This window comes from Ipomoea nil, unplaced genomic scaffold (genome assembly GCF_001879475.1).
Source record: "Ipomoea nil cultivar Tokyo-kokei standard unplaced genomic scaffold, Asagao_1.1 scaffold1298, whole genome shotgun sequence".
Taxonomy (NCBI): domain Eukaryota; kingdom Viridiplantae; phylum Streptophyta; class Magnoliopsida; order Solanales; family Convolvulaceae; genus Ipomoea; species Ipomoea nil.
The window spans coordinates 361,957-378,338 of record NW_017617726.1 but is presented as its reverse complement, the minus strand read 5'-3'; the positions used below and the strand labels follow the sequence as shown (position 1 = coordinate 378,338).

The 16,382-nt window shown below is 34.6% G+C and overlaps 1 long non-coding RNA gene across 1 annotated transcript; it reads right to left on the bottom strand.

The window, feature by feature from the left end:
* Positions 1-309: 309 nt before the first annotated feature.
* On the bottom strand, positions 310-15,253 carry LOC109184950. The gene is made up of 3 exons (XR_002054904.1): positions 15,076-15,253; positions 13,223-13,225; positions 310-324 (listed from the first exon to the last, which is right to left on the bottom strand). It is a non-coding gene; the product is annotated as an uncharacterized LOC109184950 (long non-coding RNA).
* Between the last annotated feature and the right edge of the window lie 1,129 nt (positions 15,254-16,382).

The following is a 16,382-nucleotide window of genomic DNA, read 5'->3' as shown; positions in this document are numbered from 1 at the left end:
TGATCTTCTATATAGCAGGGAGTGCCTTTTTTGTCTTACTAAACGTAACCCTAATTCATGACCGAATGAGGGTACTTATACTTCCTTAGAAAAGCCACTCTCCAAAAATATCTTTGAATGTAGATGGTAGGACGATTTGTGAAGAATGCAATCGTAGAGATTCGGTCCATACCTTCCAAAACAGATTCGCTGATTTTCTTTCCAAAAGTCTTCAAACCGCGTTCAGACTTTTTGGAAACTTCTTCCTTTATCAGATCTTCAGTGTCAGTGCGTCTGTTGATATCTCTGATCAATCAGTCTCTGTAGCAGCAAACAGACACCAAACTAAACCCTATCTTAGTTTGCCATAATAATATTGCCAATCATATGTTGGGGTTTTATGGAGAAAAAACAAAACACTAAAAATAACAGTGCTCATAATTATATAAACCCAGTGTTTAGCTGTAACACCCCCGATTTTCAACAACTTTTAAAACCAAATTAAAGCTTAAGGAAGAGATAAAGTCTACTCATCAAGAATAAATTAAAGCGGAAGCTAATAAACATGTACGGGAGATGTTATGCCACACCTACACATCTATATGTGCACAGGTTAAAACTAAACAAAACGTCATAGTCATACTTATAAAAATCAATGGGTCACAGGCCAAAAGTCTAACTAAAACAGTCATAAGGAGCTACACTAACTAACGATCTGCTAGCGCGCTTTCCAAGATGCTACTCAAAACCTGTAAAGCAACATAAAGATAGGGGATGACACCCGGTCAGCGAACATTGATCGTAACCCATCAATACGCGTTATATAGCATATATAAATAGTATAAGTCAAAAACCATTTTCGAAACGAAATACAGTATATATCATTTCAAAAGCCATAGAGTGAAGTCAACTTCAAAGACTCATTCACACTCTCAAAGGAAAAGAGGAAATCAACATCCCTAAGACAACAACAAGACAAGAATACCAACTGTAACCAATACAACTCGAGATGTATTCTACTGATCACAAAGTAGAATACATCAAGACATGCTCAATAGCAAAGAATACACATACACACATTGGCAACTACATGCCACAGTGACAACTACATGTCACAAGATTCACAGTTCCAACCTTATGGCTACCCTCGGCCTTATTTCAGTTCCAACCATTACCTCCGAGTGCCACCCTGTACTTCTGACTCCAACCTTTTGCCTCCGAGGGCCGTCGCCCCCCCCCCCCCCCCCCCCTCCCCGCCGGCATCGTCAACATTTCCACCGATCTCTCAGTACACGAGGGTACCATTCAATATCATATCACAAAACCGCCAATCTCAAACATGTCCACACGAGGACTGCATCAGTACCAAGAAGACTAAGGCCCCATAAACCTTAATCAAGCATCATTCAAGGTACAACAATTACATGTGTTCACATCATAGGAACCAATCAATGGATCACAACAAAGATTTGAAACCATACTCAACAACAAAGGATCACAATCCGACACCAAACGATGGTCAACACAAGTTGCCGATCTCAATAGGAAAGAACAAACCGCACACACTAGCATTTCAGCATCAAACTAGCATGCTTATCAAACGGGTAAATCAAAAGTAATTCCATAGAACATACAAGACTCAACATCAATCCAACGAATCACAAAGTTGGACCACAAGCATGATTCAAGACACCAAATCCTACATGGATTCCTAACATACCGTTCTAGACATACGAAACATCAAGAAGACACTTAAATAGCCCAATAAAACAACATCGGGAGGTCAAAACATCAATACCGAGTCAAAAGAATCACGGGGAACAAATCCCCGACCATCATCATCCATGTTCCCCGCGGGTGGGGCCACAGGTGGACAACCGCCCGTGGTTCCGTCCGCGGGTACCAATGCCCACAACACTCATACCCCGTGGGTGGGGCGGCGGGTAGAGCTCCGCCCGCGAGTACACCTGTACTCCAAAATAATCCCTTCGGAGATTTTCATCAACAAGTCCAAAACACCCAAAATCTCACACAATACAACAATATGACTTGAACCCAAGAAATAGCCAAGCAATGGCATACAAGAACCCTAAGAACAAGCTCTAAACATGCATTACCACAAGACAATGCATCAAATCTCACAATTTCAACACAAGAATCACAAGTAGAAGCTAAGAAATCATCATATAAGTAAGAAAATAGGTTTTGTAAAGCATGGGTTACCTTTGTAGCCTAAAACTTCACTTTCTCACCCTTAGAAAGCTTCTCCTAAAGCTCTTCTTAAACACCAACCTCATAAACATACCAAAAGACAACAAAGATTCTATTTTTAGAAAAAGACAACTAAAAGGATGCTAAAAACACCAAGAGATCAAGGTTCTTACCCTCCCCTATACTCAAGATTAGGAAAGTAGGAATCTTGGAAGACAACTTGTAAGATTTGTGATGCCCAAATTTGGCTTAGAGAAGGCTACCAAATTCTTAGAGAGAAGGTAGAGATTTTGTGTTTAGGTTGTTGGTGGATGAAATGAAGAGATGATGCTAGGTTAGCTTGGAGCACAAACTTTAGGTAGAAAGACACCTTTGCCCTTACTAAAGTTGGAAGAATAAGGAAACAAGGGAACAACCCACCAAGCATAAGGTGTATAATCGCAACAACTCAGTCCATACACTACTGATTTCAAGGTCTAGTATAATAATTTGTACAAGTCATAAAAGTTGATTAAACTACAAATCTACAAGTCAATTTCAAATGCAAATACCCAACACTGTTAGATCAAATCTTTACAAAATTAGAAGGATATGCAGTACTAAAATCTGGACAAGTATACGAAAAATTAAGCAATAATGCACAATTTTAACAATTAAATCATATGTACGTGCACTGAGGTTCAAGCACAAGAACAGGTGAGTTACCATGACGAAAATAGCAATAAAGGACAAGAACACGAAGAGTATGGGAGTGAAGTCGGAGATCCGGTGCGGCGGAGGCAGGGCAGCGGAGGATGTGCGCTGGCTGTGCGGGGTGAAGAAGAAAGCGTCGAACGGCAGGGCTGTGCGGGGCGGCGTGGCGGTGGGCAGTGGCTGAGTGAGACGGCAGCGAGCGGACCGATGGCTGTGCGTTGTGAGTCGTTTGATCGTTTGAGCGGCGGTGAGGTCTGAGGTCTGAGCAAAATGAAATGGCGGAAGAAATTTTGTTTTTGTTTGGTCTTCCTTTAAGTGTTAACGAAAATAATTGAGAGGGAATTTATTTTTTGAGAGGGAAGGAGATTATTTTTCACCGAGTGTGCGAGGGATTTTTTTTTTTTTTTTTTTATTTTTTATTTTTTTTTTTTTTTGGAGAGGGAAGGAGATTTTTGCAAAGTGTGATAGTCTTGAAAGTCAACTTTTAAAGAAGAGTGAATTTCATTTTTTATCTTAGATTTATAGGTAACAGTCTATTTATAATCCTTTTTTATCAAAATATTCAATTTTGGTCCTAGTATTATTTCTGCATGATCAATTTTGGTCATCTATCAATAAAATCGTTGAAATTAAATTAAATTGAATGACATTTTGATATTTTTAATACAAAGTGCATTGACCAGTTATACTTTTTATGGTTATTTTTATGAAAAAAATCATAATTGAAGAGCGAAATGTCATGTATTTAACGAAATTTCAACAATTTTTTTTATAAAGGACCAAAATTGGTCATGTCACAATAATATTAGGACCAAAAATGAATGTTTTGATAAAAAAAAAAAAAACTAAAAGTGAATTGTCACCTATATTGGGACCGGGTCCATCATACCTATAGGTACAGAACAGGGGGTAAGAAAATAATAGCTTTATTACTTGGGGAACTAGGCCCAAAATAGTAACGGGTATACAGGTACAAAACGGGGGTTAGAAAATAGTAACTTTGGTTTTCACAGATAACACAGAAGCAACCCAGTTATATACCAGATGTTGCACTTTAGTACATAAGAGTTTGTGTTGCTTAGTTGGTTAAGCTTTAATTGTTATGTTTGAGGTTTATTTGTCTTAAACAAATAAAGAACGCGCAACAACAACGGTAAAGAACGCGCAACGACAACGGTTATATAAAACTGTTGTCGTTGTAGTGTTGTGTATTCAAGTGCTATTAAAGACAACACATAAATGACAACGGTTAAATAAAACTTTTGTCCTTTATAAAATAATAATGCGCAAAGACAACGGTTTTAAAAAACTGTTGTCTTTGTAGTGTTGTGTATTCTAGTGCGCTTAAAGACAACACACCAACGACAACGGTTAAATAAAATCGTTGTCTTTAAAAAAAAAAAAAAAGAGTGCACAAAGACAACGGTTTTAAACAACCGTTGTCTTTCTAGTGTTGTGTATTCTAGTGCGCTTAAAGACAACACACCAACGACAACGGTTAAAAAAACTGTTGTCTTTTAAATAAAAAAACACACATAGACAACGGTTTTAAAAAACCGTTGTCGTTGCGGTGTTGTCTTTTCACAAAATGCACAAAGACAACACACTTATAACAACGGTTAAGTAAAAACCGTTGTCTTTGACAAAAATGTTGCATCAAAGACAACGGTTTTGAACCAAACTGTTGTCTTTTATACAAAAGACAACACTTTTCTTAAAAACTGTTGTCTTTCTAGTGTTGTCTATGTGCATTTTTCTTGTAGTGGATGTACCTTTCGATCGTGGCCGATAATTTTCACATAAAAGAGAGGGAAAGTGTCTAAATCTTGAAAACAAAAGGCCAGCCGGGGGCATGCTTAGTAAAGCATCTAAGTGAGGAATTTATAATTTTCATTTTTAATTTTTTTTATTGGAATATCAAAAGTAAAGCATCTAAGAGGGGAAGGATTTTGTTAACATGTGGTTATTGATGTGTGCTCATGCGATAAATTTTATGTTTTAAAGAACCAAATCATTTTATATTATCACATGAGCTAATTGGTCACCTTCGACAAAATATGATGAGTCATATTTTTACCATTATATATATTCTTAGCTTGTTGGATATCATAAATAAATAAACAAACAAACATATATATATATATATATATATATATATATATATATATATATATATATATATATATATATATATATATATATATATATATATATATATATATATATATATATATATATATATATATATATATATATATATATATATATATATGATTATATTCAAATACAAACAGGCCTTAAAATACAAACGTGTGGATTCATATGCGTCGTTGGATTTTGGGATTGGATGTCCAGGATTTGTTTTATTATTTATGGTGTTTTTTTTTGTTGGGATCGGCTGATGTATTTTAGTGGGGGTATTTTTGGGTTTTTCCTTTTCTTCCCTTCTTATTCAATTCCTTATTAAATTCAACCGCTATTATTGCACGCGACTTTCCCGGTCTCTATCGCGCTCATTTTCGATCCGCGCGGCTGCCAAGGGATCATCTCTCCATCGATTCGTCTTCTTCATCAGCCGCCGCACTATGGTCGCCGGTGGGGTCTACGGTGGAGCGAAGCGATGGGGACCATCATCCCAGGGTTCAAGTAGAGGTATTTTTTTTTGCTCCCTTGCTCGTTTGCGATATTTCTGTTCATTTTTTAGCTCGGTTTTGTTGGAGTGTTTTTTCGTTTGGTGGGGGAATGTGGCTATGCATATGGGATTCCTTCATCAACCGAGTTGTGTGTGGGTTGGGGGGGGGGGGGTGGCTTACGGCGGTTGGCGGGGGATTGGGGCGGCGGACCTTTGGGTTTTGTGTTGTTTGTTATTTCGCGGCGGGGGTGGGGGATGGTGCATTTGTGTTGACATCATCTAGCATGGTGTGTGAGGGTGGTGAGGGTGGAATGCGGTGGTTCACGGGTGGATTGGGGCTGCGCAAATGCAGTTTGGATTTTTGTTTTTCCTTTTCTGTACTGGTGCGGTGGTGGATTGTGCATGTGTGGTTTCATCATCTGGCGGATTCTGTGTGGGTGGTCTGGTTGGCGTGTGGTGGTTCACGGGGGGTTGGGGCGGCGGAAATCCAAGTTGTTTTTATTTTTTATTTTTTTACCACTGACCTAAACAGCAAGAAATCTCAGCCTAGAAACATGGAACTCACTACCACTACCCAGTCTCTTTCCCATGCCAAAATCCCTAAACTCTTCTCCAATGGAGGCACTATTTTTGCCCACAACTCTGTGAATTTCTTGGGCTACAATTGCCTGCCAAGAAACCTACAATGCAATGCCAAACATCTCAGGAGTCTTGGAGCCATTCATGCTTCTGGGGGACATAATACTACCCCCACTGTTGTTTCTATTAAATGGCTTCCTGAACCTGTTGGTTAGTAATCTTTTTATGATCTAAAGTTGTTACCGATTTTTTGGGTTGGTTTGGGCAGTTGATTTGTTGTTATTGGTTCGATTAAAATGGGTTATTGTTGTGGGCATTTTAATGTTTTTTATTCAATCAAATGGCTTCTTGAAGGTGTTTGTCAGTTGCCCTTTCTGCATGTTTGATCATATTGTTGGTTTGGTTGAATTGTTTAGGCACTGTTTGGTAAATGGCAGCTGTTAAGGATCTCATATATTGTTGTGAATAAATGGGTGCAGGGTTTTATGTGTGCACTGTGTTGATAAGTGGCATTGGTAATTTGGAATCATGGATTGGTTAGTTGCAAGGTTATAATATAAATGAATTTGTTATTTGCATGCTTGGGAGTAAATGAATGCATTTGTTGGGTCTTATGTGTGCACTGTGTTTATAAATTGCATTGGTAATTTGGAATCATGGATTAGTTTGTTGCAATGTTATAATATAAAGTAATGAATTCGTTGTGTGCATGCTTGTGAATAAATGAATGCATTTTCTAGGTTTTATGTGCGCACTGTGTTTATAAATGTGTTATAGGGTCTTTTGGGTTGTGATCTATGGTGTGGCTAGTTTGTTTGTTATTTTACTCAACTATGTGCACTTCTGGGTGCGAATGTGTGATAGTCAGTAGTTTGATGTGTATTTGTTTTTGTTTTTATTTTTATTTTTTGGTTTTGCGTTTCCTTTATGTACTTGTGCATGTTGTTTCGTCTCTACAGCTAAAAAATTCCAAGGGTGCCCAGTCAGTTGCGGGCCTTTCGGGGATATCTAAGGATGATAGTGACTTTGTGTCGCCGCCTAGGCAAGTCCACCCCAGGATTCCGCAAAAGCAACATGAAGGAAATTGCAACATCAGAATTCAATTTACTTAAGTGTAGGAATATCTCTCGGGCATATCAATTCGTGTCATCGATCCCGTAGGTCAATAGCGATTTTATTGTTTTTGGTTTAATGGATATTAGTTCGCAATTTTTGCTCTGTTATGGCTTCCGCTCGTGTTAGTAAATGGTTAGTTGTGTGCGCTTCGGCACCATACTCTATGCACTTTGGCACCATACTGTGTGCATGAACAAAAACATATATTTCTCCAAACTGTCTATGTTACTATTCCCGTATACGTTTAGTAAAATGAACACATGTGTGCACGTTAGTGTTAATCTGTGTGTATGTCCAACTAAATAAATTTAAACCATGGATAAAGAGTCAATATAATTGTTCTCTAGTGACTAGTTCACCATTTGCTTGTGGGATTATTACATCAAAACGTGTGCACATACTTGCGTTTGACTGTGTGATTTAGTATCTAAAGAGTTTGCAAACGTGGCCATTAGCTAAAAAAAATTCACAACAATGGCTAGTTCACTGTTCGGTAACTGGCATGGTGAATACTCTGGCTGCGCACGATAGGGTTAAACTGTGTGCATGGGAAACTAAATAAATTGCAAGGGTGGGTAATTACTACATAAATTTCACATATGGTACTAACGGACTTAGAAAATAGCAACAACTCAGCACATTTGTGGTAAATCTGTGCATACACCACTTATAAAATTTCACAGAACTGTCTTGCGTATGCCCGGTAGAAGTCTTCTCCGTATTCGAGAGTTGCAAACTCTCGTCCGACGTATGGTGTGCTTTCGGTTTTGCAAGTTGGTAACCACTGTTTCGTTCCATCTGGTAATACGATCATGTCGCAATTCGTTACTCTTGCTCCGTTGTGCTCTTCGCCTGTATATCAACAATGTTATTGTGTTAATAATAGTTGCATTATTCGGAACTGGCAGCACTGCTAGAATTGCGTACACCAAGACAAACGGAACTATAAAGCGGCACTATTTCATCCATTTTCTCACAATTCACATCTATGGAACCATGTGTGCACATGCAGCTAATAGCGTGTGTATCCTGGCGTTAATAATGCAAAACCAACGTCCCACAAGTCATACTGACTCCATAAGTGGTTAATTTTGCAGATTTTGTATACAAAATAAATAAAAAACTTCATCCATGAGTATGGCCATATTCAAATTTTCCCTATTTTTGCCACCGGAAAAAATTTTCGACACACGCAATGCACACTGTTCATTACCGCACGAATTACATATTTACATACAATGAGAAAGGTCAAATACACGGTGTAATTACCTGGGTTTGGAATGTCCATGTAGTTTGGTATGTCGTCGTAAGTTGGCTAGTTTGCACCATGAATGGGTTCTTGTCTCACGTCTATGGATGCACGTCGGAATCTCGTTACCGTTCGTATGGAGTTTTGCGTTCGCAGGGATATGCGGTCTTCAAATCCTACCCAATTTAAACTTCCTTAATTATTGCATATCTTAGAAATCAATTCTTTTCCTTTTCAAATCTAATCCCCTTTTCAAATCTAATCTTTTCCGTTTTTACATTGTTAAAACATTACCAATATTGCCCTTTTCTCCATTAATTAGTATTTGTGTGTCACTATTAAGCTTTAATCCAATCCATTGATCCAATCACATCCTATGGCTAGATTATGTCCACACATTTGCATTTTAAGGGAGTTTGCATGTGAATGCAATCCCCTCTCTCTCTCTCTCTCTCTCTCTCTCTATATATATATATATATATATATATATATATATATATATATATATATAAACGAACGATGAAATTTAATTTTGAAAAAATTAATTCAAACTAAACCTGGTACGAAATCAAAGGAATTCTAAATTATTTATATAAAATAAATAAAACGAAAGGGCGGTTGAAATTTTCAAAATCTGATATTCAAACACAACGAAAGAAACGAGAAGGAAAAGAAATCTGACTCGTGTGTAACACACACATCCCTTAAAATCGATTCGCTACCTTCTTGGAGAGGATAAAACGTCCATTAAATTAAACTTATTCGCTACCTCCCTGGAGGAGGATAAAATGGATTACAGCAATTTTGAACACTTGGAACAAGAATTGAGAAGAAGAGAGAACACCTCTCCTTGCACGCACGAGAGAACTCTATTGTTATATATAATTCAAACTTTTTTTAAAAGGCTCTTGTATATATACTGGTGCAAATAAACCCACTTCCCAAACCAATGTAGGACAAGTGTTTTTTTAAATCCTTTTCACCCTCATTTCCAATTCAAATGGGTCTACTTTGATAATCAATTTATCATTCATCCATTATATGTTTTGAGCAATGTTACAAACATCGCGATACTCGCGCCTAGGCGCTAGGCGGCGCCCAGTCGCATCGAAGAAGGCCGACTAGGAGGCTGGCTAGGCATTCGCCTAGCCGACCGAACCGTCGCAACCCTTTTTGTTCTTTCATTTTTTTTTTGGGGTTATTCGCGATTCTTCACGACGTCAGAGTCCAGACAATCAGACGAAAGTCGAGAGTCAGCGATGATGATCAGATCTGAGGAGATAAGAGGAGGAGAAGGAAGAGGGCGGTGGAGATGGCGACGGCAATGGCGGACGGCGGAGAACCTCAGCAGTACTCATCCACGCAATATCTCCCCAAGGCTACCACCTCCGAGAACCTCTGATTTGTTCTCCACTTTTCTGATGGTTGCCCTTCACCCCCTCGATCTCTGTTCTGACTTCTGAATCTTCACTCTTCACCCACTAGGCCACTACGGCACTACTATGATATATAATATATATTATATAATTAAAAAAAATAAAAAATAAATCGGGCGCCTAGTCTCTGTTTCAACCTTAATTTTGAACATACAATATATTGATTTCTTCGTCTCACTACTAAGAGTGAGAATCCACTTTGACCCGACCTAAATCGGAAGTGGACCTCACATATATTTGTACCACAAAATAGTCACTTACAATGTTATTTTATGCTAAAAATTCAAACATGATATAATTACATAAAATTACTACTTGATCTTAAATTTTTGAACAAGTAAAACTCAAGATAGACACATCATCATGTGCATTAAAATTTAAATAAAGCATTTTCTTAACATTATCAGTGGAAATATATATTGAATTCAAGTTACAAATACTTGCCAAGTGAAATTATTTATTTATTTTTTTATGAGGCTCTTGAATGCAGTTATCAACATTATCTCAGGTAATAAATATTTATTCCGTAATAATTTAGGGATTAGTGTAGTAATTGCGTTTACCTTCGAAGCCAAACAAGTGAAGCAACAGAAAAATACTTCTCCAGAGGAATGTATTTAAATAGGTTTATTATAGTCTTAGAATATAAAATCAGAGTGGCGCAGCGGAAGTGTGGTGGGCCCATAACCCACAGGTTCCAGGATCGAAACCTGGCTCTCATAGAGTGGCTTTCGATGTTATTTTAGATAGTTCTTTCTGTATATATACGTAATATGACTACAAGGGTGTTGTTTGGTGATGTAGTTCAAATGGTCGTGTGCTTGCTTGCATAGTGGTAGGCTCTGTGTTCGATCCCCTGCGTCCCCACATATGTTAGTACTATTTATTATTATTATTATTATTATTATTTTTATTTTTATCATGAATAGTTATCCATTAAAATTTCATAGAGATTTATAATTACATTTTTTAGAGAACTATATTAATAGTCATTGAATGCTGGACATAATTAATTTCAAATATTAATAAAAATTAAGTTAATAAATATAAAAATAATATTGTAGAATGTAAAGTAAAATTATTATAAATATATAAATTATTCTCATATTGTTAAGTTAAAATATTATTCTTTAATGATAAAATCTCTAAAAGATAATTATTTATCATTATTTTTAAAGTACATTTATTTGATAGTTATAGTATCAAACAAATTCATAGATGACACAATTTTATGGTATATGTTGATGAATTACAATAAATAAATACTTATTTTGAAAAAATTTGAAAATAAATTTATTGTTGACCAATGAAGTTCAATACACAAGCTTTAAAAAATCCTTTCACAAATAATAAATGACTAACACTATACTTTCATCTTAAATTTAATTAACTTATAGTATACATCTCTTTATGTGATAATATTTGATTGGATATATATTATTTGTACAAGTATTTTAACCCGTGCATTGCACGAAATGAATTTGTTATAATTAATTTCAAATATTTATAAAAATTAAGTTAATAAATATAAAAATAATATTGTAGAATGTAAAGTAAAATTATTATAAATATATAAATTATTCTCAAATTGTTAAGCTAAAATATTATTTTTCTTATGATAAAATCTCTAAAAGATAATTATTTATCATTATTTTTAAAGTATAGTTATTTGATAGTTATAGTATCAAACAAATTCATAGATGATGCAATTTTAAGGTATATGTTGATGAATTACAATAAATAAATACTTATTTTGAAAAAAAAAATTGAAAATTTGTTGACTAATGAAGTTTAATACACAAGCTTTAAAAAATCCTTTCACAAATAAAAAATGATTAAAACTATACTTTCATCTTAAATAAAATTACCTTATAGTATTCATCTCTTTATGTGGTAATATTTGATTGGATATTATTTGTACAAGTATTTTCACTCGTGTGTTGCATGAAATGAATTTGTTATAATATTTGGATCGATATACAATTATATAAATTATAACAACGAATATTATATAGTGCAATTGATGAAATGAGTTGAATCGATTATGTTTTTTGATATTATCCTTGCTTGAATTTGAGCAAATAATTGTCCAATTACCTTTGCGATGCACGACTATTTTTTTTTATTATATATTTAGATAAGAAATGCAAAAGAATCATTCAATTAATTGAATAATACATGGCTCGTTTCTCTACAATTATCTTTAAAATGTAATATATATATATATATATATATATATATATATATATATATATATATATATATATATATATATATATATATAGAGGAAGGTTCAAGTGCGGTAGTGCGCTTAGATGCGGCGGTGCGGTTAAATGTAGGCCATTAGATTAGATAAATTCAACGAATCACATTCATCCAGGCTTTTCCGATATTTTCGCGCACGTTCTCACACTACGCGAACTGCAAGATTAAAGTCGTCATTGGGCACCTGAATAGATCAAATGATAGTGTTGTGTGTTTTATGTTCGTTATTGGTGCATTATTAACCTTACTGTGGTGTATTTGAGGATTCGTGTTGGTGCCAAGTTTAGGTGCGCCCGCGCCTTCCCATGCGGTCAGTGCGGGTGCACTAATAGTTATACAAATATACACAATCCATGTTAGAAAATGCACACCAAAAAAACATGTCACAAATTAGATATGCATCACCAGAACGCACCATTAGGTATGAATAAAAGCACCACACAGTGTTCAGAAATACACCATTGGGGTGGTGAGTTATATGGTGTATTTTTTGAGTGTGTTGTGTGTTTTTTGGTGTATTTGTGCATTTCATTGTGGTGCTTTTTCCTAACACTATTGGTGTCTTTTGTTAACACTGTTGGTGTATTCTGACAAGCGACCGATATAAATGACTACTACAATTACCATAACGCCCCCCACTTATCAGGACGCGCTTAAATCTTTAAATCTTCAGAAATTAGCCGCTGCCGTTAGATTAAGCAAAATGGACGATGCTGATATAGCCGCACCTAAAGCCACTATCGCATTTGAGCGCTAATATATATATATATATATATATATATATATATATATATATATATATATATATATATATATATATATATATATATATATATATATATATATATATATATATATATATATATATATATATATATATATATATATATATATATATATATGAGTAAATGCCAGCTAAGGTCATCCGAGTTTGGTGGTTTCGACACCTTTAGTCCTAAACTTTCAAATCGACCACCTGTGATCTTCCGAGTTTCGAATTCGACTTGCCGTAGTTCTTCCGTTAACATATGTCGTCTGCACCGTGAAAAGTAAAGACAAAACAATCTTTTTATTTCAACCCCCGCCAAAACAATTCATTTCCCACAAAAACTAAAATTAGCCCTTCTTCTCCAATAATTCCCAATTACGCAAACACCGTTCTTTGGCGAGACAAACCAGCGATTTCAATCCGAAGATTTCACAATTGTGCATTCGTTTCTGGCAAAGAAAGCTCGACAGTTCTACAGTTGTATAGGAAAATGATTTATTTTAGCTGGGGTTGAAATAAAAAGACTACTTTGCCCTTACTTTTTACAACAGTTAACGGATGGACTACAGCAGGTCGAATTCAACCGAAATGGACGAGTTAACGTAGGCGAATTCGGCCAAGTTAGGAACTAAGCGGTCGGTCGCCAAGGCGGGCGCCTAGGAGATAAATCGCCACAGCCTAGGGGTTCTTAGCGCATAGACAGGCGCCTAGACTGATTTTTGCAATAGTGACATTTATTGTGTGTGTGTGTGTGTGTGTGTGTATATATATATATATATATATATATATATATATATATATATATATATATATATATAAACCAATGTAAGAGCAATTCCAAAGATTACAAAGAACACATGCCCATTATTTTGCTCATAATTATGTAAGACACTAGTACAGAATTGCACATTAGTTACACTTGTACAGGAGTATCCACTACACTTGTACAAGTGTAGCGGATGTGGTGACACGGATAGTATAGAATCCGCTACACATTCGTATTAGAAAGTGTAGCAAATTCATTTATTTAAATAAAAAACAAAGAGAATCCGCTACACTTTCATATTAGAAAGTGTAGCGGATTCATTTATTTAAATAAAATAAAAATAAAAAGAATCCGCTACACTTTCATGTAGATTTTATCAGCTACAAAGATATTTTATGTAGACAAAGAGTCTTTTCGTTCAATACTTAGATCGTAATATGGATGATAGATTTCGAGAACTTTTGTAAAGAAGATTAAACATGGTGTCATTGAAATGCAAATTTGAGTTGTTTTGAAAATTTGTTTAAAAAATAAAATTTAAAGTCAAAATTTCAAATTACACATTAATACATCTATCATCATTATAATAAAGCAATAACTTTGGCCTAAAACATTTTTCCGTCCACACTAACCGGCATCGTTTTAATAAGATAACTCAACAGTCGAATTAATTGTGGCTAATAGTCTATTACCTATATAAATAAAGACTTCTAATAGTCAAAGAGTTCTAATTACACTGAGAAGCTAACCTATAATCTATATTTATTTACATATATAAAGATACAGATATACACATACAGTTATTACACATCTATATACGAGAAAATTCTTCGAAAAAATAATCTATTGAATGTAATCTTGGGTCTTGAAACGTTTCAAGCAGCATTCATAGTTCCAAGACAATATTCAAAATTGAAAAACAAATTTCAGCCTCTATATAAAGCTCCATTGTCATCTCAATATTGATTAAACACAGTTGCTTGAAGATTACGGTGAGAACACCTGCCACCTGACATCTCAGTATTGATAAAACAGAGTTGCTTGAAGATTACGGTGAGAACACCTGCACATCTGTTTTTTTTTTTTTTTTTTTTTTTTTTTTTTTTTTTGACAATTGTATTGAGATTTTTTCTGGATTATGCATGTTGACAGACAAAATTAGTAGCATAGTTTTCTGGAAACATTTCTATTCTCACCTATATTATCTACTAATTATTCAGTTTTTTATTTTTTTGTTCAATTACTACTATATATTCATGTTTGGTTTCTTTTCTATTTCTTTATCTAATTTCCAATATTAGACTATTGGTTTCTGTAGAGGATGATACTGAGGAGATGAAGGAGCAGATGCACAAGGAGATGGGAAAGGTATACACTTACAAAAGTCATGGTGCTTAATGATGAGGATATTTCGTCCCTTACTAATAGGTCTGTTGTGTGATGTGTTCCAGGTAATATCCTTGCTGTGTGATTTAATGATATTAGGGTTGCCTTCAAATCTCCATGATTGTAAAAAAAAAAACTATGAACAAGGCAGCCAACAAATATGTAATTCTCACAATCAGCCTTTCAATCCAAAACCCATCCATGAATTTAAAGTGTAAAAAAATACAAATTAAAATATTTGAATAGTTTATGATCTAAAGTGAAAAATTAAATATACAGTGACAAGGATGGCATATATTGAGCATTGATGCAACTATTTCTTCTGTTCATTTCATTTTTATAATTTACAAAAAGTTGTATTGGATAATTGTAGGTCATGAAGAAGCAATAGATGAATTATTTTTCGAAGGATTTGTGAGTTTAGAATGTCCAAAAAATGGAGTATATGTATACAATGTAATTAAATGGACATAAAGTGTATAAATTGAAAAGGAATTTGAAAAAATTTTGGATTTTCCGTGTGCTTGGATCTGATTTTGGTTTTAATGTTACATAAGCAAAAAAAAAAAAAATGTATACTATGCATGTATAAATTAAACTTACAATTTTTTAACACTGATTCTGTATTTTAGTCTTATAGTGTTGTTGACCTCAGTGTTCCTCCACCTGCAATAGTTCATTCAAAAATAAATTATAATAGTATATAAATAGTAAATAAAGTATAAAGTGTTTTTAGTATATTCAAGGACACACACAAGTTCAAATTGTTGTTTTTCAATTTTCTGATTTGAATCTAACAAAACTGAAAAAGTATTCTGGGGATAGCAAACTTTTAAAACTTAATCAATAGCCAAAACATTAAAGAGATGATAGTTAAATTCAAAAACTAACAGAATGTAAGAGATGTAAAACAATTTGCATTCTGTAAATAGCATATATATAGCATTGATGATATTCTATAGCATTGAGGACAACCATTAGGTTGCATTCTGTAGATAGCATTAGAATACAATTTCATCTCTAGAGATAGACGTTTGTACAATAATAAAACACATATTCGAAGATGAAATTAAATACAATGCAATTAATAAAAAAGAACAGAAAGTCTCATTGTACAGTGACAATGGTGAATAAAATTGACACAGTTTGTATAAAACTGCATCTGAGAAGAATGAAGCTTAATAAGTGACACAGATTGTATAACAACTGCATTTGAAAAGAATGAAGCAACTTACAAGTTCAGTTGTGATAGGGAGGAAAAGGAAACACTTCTCAAAATAAAGGTACCAACTAAAAGTCTT